Source organism: Otolemur garnettii, unplaced genomic scaffold (genome assembly GCF_000181295.1).
Source record: "Otolemur garnettii isolate 467f Iridium unplaced genomic scaffold, OtoGar3 scaffold00021, whole genome shotgun sequence".
Lineage (NCBI taxonomy): Eukaryota > Metazoa > Chordata > Mammalia > Primates > Galagidae > Otolemur > Otolemur garnettii.
This window is the reverse complement of record NW_003852416.1, coordinates 23,616,428-23,622,683: the sequence shown is the minus strand read 5'-3', so window position 1 is coordinate 23,622,683 and position 6,256 is coordinate 23,616,428. Positions and strand designations below refer to the sequence as shown.

Here is a 6,256-nt window from a genome sequence, read left to right as displayed (position 1 = left end):
ACAGCAACCTCCAACTCCTGGGCTTAGGCGATTCTTCTGCCTCAGCCTCCCAAGTAGCTGGGACTACAGGTGCCCGCCACAACGCCTGGCTATTTTTTGTTGCAGTTTGGCCGGAGCTGGGTTTGAACCCGCCACCCTCAGTATATGGGGCTGGCGCCCTACTCATTGAGCCACAGGCGCCTCCCAATATTTCTTAATGTGATATGTTCCTATTAGTGATTTTAAAGACTTTTCATACATCATCCTAGTCCTATTTGCTGTTGTCTAACTGCGCTCAGCATTTCAAAGATCAGTTCATCACTACATAATAGGAATACAGATTGAATATACCTTATCTGAAATGCCTAAGGCCAAGTATTTTTGATTTTTTAATTTTTTTTTTAAGAAATAGTTATGGGCTCGGCGCCTGTGGCTCAAGTGGCCTACACCTAAGGTGTCGGGCTCGAATCTAGCTCAGGCCCACCAAAACAACAATGACAGCTGCAACCAAAAAATAGCCAGGTGTTGTGGCGGGCGCATGTGGTCCCCGCTACTTGGGAGGCTGAGGCAGGAGACTCACTTGAGTCCAGGAGTTGGAGGTTGCTGTGAGCTATGATGCCTTGGCACTCTACCCAGGGGGACAGCTTGAGGCTCTGTCTCAAAAAATAAATAAATAAACAAATAAATAATAGTTACATTATACTTAACCAATTAAAATTCCTAATCTGAAGTCCTAAATGCTCCAGTGAACATTCCTGTGAACATCATGATGGTGCTAAAAATGTTTCAGATTTAGGAGACTTTCTGAATTTTAGATTGTAGGATTAGGGATATTCAACCTGTGCTATTTATAATACCCTTCCAAAGACATGCAATAGCTTTGGTGTTTTTTTTTTTTTTAGCTATAATGACACTCTTTATAATTGTAGATTCAGAGAAGACTATATTAATACAATGGCATCTAGAACTTAACTGATTGCTTATAGTTAATCATGTAAGTCTGATACTGGTTGTTTTTCCATAAATGTATTACCTTGTACTTAACTCATTCAACTTTATGAGATTTTTTTTTTTAACTTATCCTGTACTAGGATGGAATGGGTAACCTCAGTAACATCTGAGGCTAATACAGTCCTATCACCATAATTACTTTAGCAAACCTGCCACATCATGCAGAGACAGTGATTGAGTTTGCACAAGTTTATGAGATTTTAATGGACTGTTTATCTAGTCCAGTAGTTCTTAACCTTCCTAATGCCGCAGTCCTTTAATACAGTTCCTATGGGTCATGACACACAGTTTGAGAACCCCTGATCTAGTCTTTAACGCTACCTATAAACTCTCCACTCTGAATCCATTCCTGAGTCTTTACACTTAATTACTAGACCAAATATTGAGATATCCTACTGCTTACACTTCTCCAGTTGAAAATACACATTGTTCCTATCTTAAACGAATACTCTAATCATATAACCTTATATTCTTTACTTAACAAACTGAGAACTAAAGTAATGCTACAGTATTTTGAAAATATAACTATTCTAACTTTAATCAATCAAGCAAGAAAATTGTGATCATTCAGATTCTCAAAAGTGTGGACCACAGGCTTATGGTTCCTGCAACTCTTAGAATCTACAAGGTCAAATCTATTTCCGTAATGATATTAAGATGCCCTTTGCACTTTGCACTGTATTGACATTTGTACTTACATTCTTAAGAGTAATGGTTGGGGGGAGCACCTGTGGCTCAGTGAGTAGGGTGTCATCCCCATATACCTATGGTGGTGGGTTGGAACCCAGCCCTGGCCAAACTGCAACAAAAATAGCCAGGCGTTATGGCGGGTGCCTGTAGTCCCAGCTAGTCGGGAGGCTGAGGCAAGAGAATCGCCTAAGCCCAAGAGTTGGAGGTTGCTATGAGCTGTGACGCCACGCACTCTACGGAGGGCAACAAAGTGAGACTCTGTCTCTTAAAAAAATAAAAAGTGTAATGGTGGGTAAAACTTTTGGTGTACGCAGCAAGGCAGTGACACCAAACGGTAGTCATTGTAGTTTTTCATTGTTGTAGACTCATGTTATAATATGCTAGTTTTACCTAAGAATGCCCACAATGAGGCAGTAAAAAAAATTAAAATTACTTAATCACCCTTGGGTATATATATTAATCTTCTATGTAGTGGAATGGAAAATCTGCATCAAAGCACTTGTGTGATTGAGTTGTAAGCTAAATTAGCTACTTATAGAACACCATTTTACTTGGACTGTCTGACAAACTATGTCGATATTTTCTTTAAAATGAATGAAGTGAACCTTTGCATTAAGGAGGAAATGTTATTGGTAATAATAACATTTTGGCTTTTAAGAAAAATGTTATTTGGTAATGATAACATTTTGGCTTTCAAGGAAATGTTGTTGGTAATGATAACATTTTGGCTTTCAAGAAAAAATTAGAATATTGGAAAATTTCTATCCACCTTGAAGAGCATGAGACCTTCCTGATAGGATCAGCAGTGATGTTAACAAATGTGATTTTTTGGAGGAAGTGGGATATTGTGCAGTGAAATACATCAACATTTGGAATATATGCATAACACAGCAAATTAATGCATTCTAAATGACCAGTAGTTGATGTTACACATAGAGCATGATCAAGGATCCTTTCCAAGTACAGAATAGACCAATAGGTTTTTTTGTAGCAAAATTTTACTTGTTAATAGTGAACTTAACTAATTTATGTATAATTGCAGGAATTCTATAACATGTATAAACTCATCTGCCCAATACAACCGAAATACAGAATAGTTCCATCACCCCCTAAAATTCTCCATGCTGTTTTTTCTAGTTACTTCTCCCACAACCTTGGGTAACCTCTTATCTGTTTATCGCTATAGTTTTGGTCTTTGGAGAATTCACACAAATGGAATCATACAGTATGTAACATTTGAAACTAGCTACATCCAGGAAGCTTTTAATCTAAGTTGTGTTAATCAATATTTCGTTTCTTTTAAAGAATCAAAGTAAAATTCACCAGTTGAACCATTTATAAAGTATGTAATTCATTGGCTTTTAGTGCATGTACTATGTTGTACAACCATCACCATTATCTAATTGCATTTTGATCATCCCGAAAACATACCCTATACCTATTATGTAGTCACTCCTCTTTCCTCCTCACTCTGTCCTCTGGCAACCACTAATATCCTTTTTGTCACTCTGGATTTGCCTATTCTGGACATTTTATATTTGCAACGTGTGGCCTCTTGTGTCTGGATTTCATTTAGTGCAACCATCCCTTTTAGCATATATGCCCATGGTATGGTAAACTACTTGTTACGCATGTGGGAATTGGTAGATTCTGGGTAAGTACAGTTTTCAGTTGCTTGAGAGTTACATTAAAAATAGACCTAACTATAAGCCCAAGAGTTTGAGGTTGCTGTGGGCTGTAAAGCCACCGCACTCTACCCGGGGCAACAGCTTGAGACTCTGTCTCCAAAAAAAAAAAAAAAGCCTAATTAATTCTATAGACTATACCATAACTTCTGTATTGACTTGATATTTATACTTAAACACACTAATTAGAAGCAAATTAAGACAAAAATAATTAGGTATGACACCACAAGCATTACCACAAGCAAAATTAGTTTTACTGTAACACAGTTTTACTCTATTGTGAAACAGGTTTGTGAATGCAGTGTACAGTTTTAGTTAAATGGCAGCCAACACATTTTTCTGCTTCACTGTCATATTTTTCGAATTTCAATTTAACACACATTAATGCTTACAATTATATAGAAACATGGGAGCCATGGGAGTGATACATGAAGCATTGGCTTACTGATGGCATAGCATACCAAGTTTATTTTATTTTACTTTTTTAAATTTCAGATTAATGTGAGGGTACAAACAATTGTTTGTGTTTGTTGGGTAAAGTCCAAGTTGTAGTTGTCTTCCTTGCCTAGGAGGTATGCCATAAACCCTTGCGCTTGTTAGGTGAGAGCACCCAAATCCCCTCTTTTCTCCCTCTCCCCCACTTGATTTTAGTTGTGTTTTTCTCTTGGGCACGCCACGTTTAAACTCTGATTTTTATTTATTTATTGGTCAAGTTACTTACCAGTTGCTTGAGAATGCCAGTTGGTTGAGTTCTGGATGATAGGAGGTTTACTTTATTCATGTTATTAGTCAGCTCAGGTTGCCAAAACCAAAATACCACAGACCAGGTGACTTAAACAACAGGTGTTTGTTTTCTTTTAGTTTTCAAGGCTGGAAGTCTCAGATCAAGATCCAGCAGTATTGGTTTTTGGTGAGGTCTTTCTTCCTCACTTGTAGGTGGGCACCTCCTCACCTTTGACCTCACCTGGCTTTCCTCTGTGTTTGGAAGGGGACAATGTGCCCAAACTTGTGTGTACTCTTACATGGTGTCTTTTCCAAAAAGGACACTAATTCTATTAGGCCATGGACCTTTTCATCTTAATTACTTCCTTAGAGGCCCCATCTCTAAAAACAGCCACATTGGGGTTATTTAACATAAGAACTTTGGGGGGGGATACAAATTTTTAGTCCTTACCAATTCCTCTTTATGGCTCAATAATATTTCATTAGATAGTGAAAGGATGGCATTGTTAGTAAGCCATTTACCATTAAGAAAAAGAGGAAGAATTACTGATCACAATGCCCCTTTGTTTGCTTAACCTCCTGAGGCTTAAGTTTGTCTTTAAGAGTTTATTTTACAGCACTTTTAAAGTGTTGAGCAGACAGAAAGGGTGTAGCCCTCCCCAACATTCACCAAACCATATCCTGACAAGTCCAATAGACCCAGCCTAGCAGAGCAAGAAAACACACACACACACAAAACCACCTTCTGTTACCTTTCCACAGCAATAAAAGCCTAAGCTGCTTCCTCTTGGAAAGTAAAATAAACTTCTTGCTTCAAACCTATCCTGATCTTAGAGTCGAATTCTTTTTCATCCTGCAGTGTGAGCTCCCATCCTAACATTTTGTTTATCCATTCGTCAATTGGTGGGCATTGGGAGTGTTTTCACTTTGGGGCTATTATGAATAATGATGGTAAGAATATTCTTGTGTAACTTTTTGTTGAACACCTGTTCTTCTTTCTTTCTTTTTTGAGACAGAATCTTACAGAGTCACCCTAGGTAGCTGTATCATGGCAAGATGGTAAGATCATAGCTTACAGAGACAGAGTCACCCTAGGTAGCTGTATCATGGCATCATAGATCACAGCAACCTCAAACTCTTGGGCTGAAGCAATTCTCTTGCATCAGCCTCCCAAGTAGCTGGGACTATAAGCACCTGCCACAATGCCCTGCTGTTTTTCTAGAGACGAGGATCTTTATCTTGGTTGGGTTGATCTCAAACCCATGAGCTCAGGCAATCCACCCCCCTTGGCCTCCCAGAGTGCTAGGGTTATGGGCGTGAGCCACCATGTCCAGCCCTCACCTGTTTATATTTCTGTTGAGTATATATTTAGGAGTAGAATGCTGAGAGGCATGTGGTAATTCTCTGTTTTACCTTTTGAGAAACTACCAAACTCTTTTCCAGAGTACCTGGACTATTTTACATTACAATTGGTAGGTAATGTGTGAGGGGTCAAATTTCTTCACACCCGTGCAGTTTTTTTTCCTGTGATTTTTTAATACTCATACTAATGGGTGTGAATTGGTATCTATTTGTGGTTTTCATTTGCATTTTCATAGTGGCTAATGATGTTGGAGCGTCTTTTCATGTGCTTTTGTGCCATTTGTAAATCTTTAGGGAGATATCTATTCAAATTCTTTGACCATTTGTAATTGAATTATCTTTTGTTGCATTGTAAGAGTTCTTTATATGTTTTATACACTAGATTTCTATCAGATATATGAATTGTAAATTTTTTTTCCTTTTCTTTGGTTGCTTTCCCTTTTCTATAATATTTTATTTATAGAAGTTTAAAATTTTTAGGAACTTTATCTATTTTTTCTTTGATGCTTGTGGTATCATACCTAAAAATCTGTTGATATTCTAAGTCACAAAGATTTACCCTTATGTTTCTTCTACACTTTTTATTGTTTTCTCTTACTTTTTAATTTCTTTGTTTTTTTTTCCAGACAGAGTCTCACTTTGTTGCCCTTGGTAGAGTGCCGTGGCATATTAGCTCACAGCAACCTCAAACTGTTGGGATTAAGCAATTCTCCTGGCTCGGCGCCTATAGCTCAACCGGCTAAGGCGCCAGCCACGTACACCTAAGGTGGTGGGTTCGAATCCCCAGCCCGGACCCGCCAAACAAC

General features: G+C 38.2%; 1 protein-coding gene and 1 non-coding gene across 6 annotated transcripts in view; one reads left to right on the top strand and one right to left on the bottom strand.

The window, feature by feature from the left end:
- The window catches only part of LOC100940807 (ligand-dependent corepressor), a 144,939-nt gene that overhangs the window by 50,681 nt on the left and 88,002 nt on the right, over positions 1-6,256 (top strand). The window lies entirely within an intron of this gene.
- Positions 1,060-1,176, bottom strand: LOC111724336. Its single transcript, XR_002772650.1, has one exon. It is a non-coding gene; the product is annotated as a small nucleolar RNA SNORA66 (small nucleolar RNA).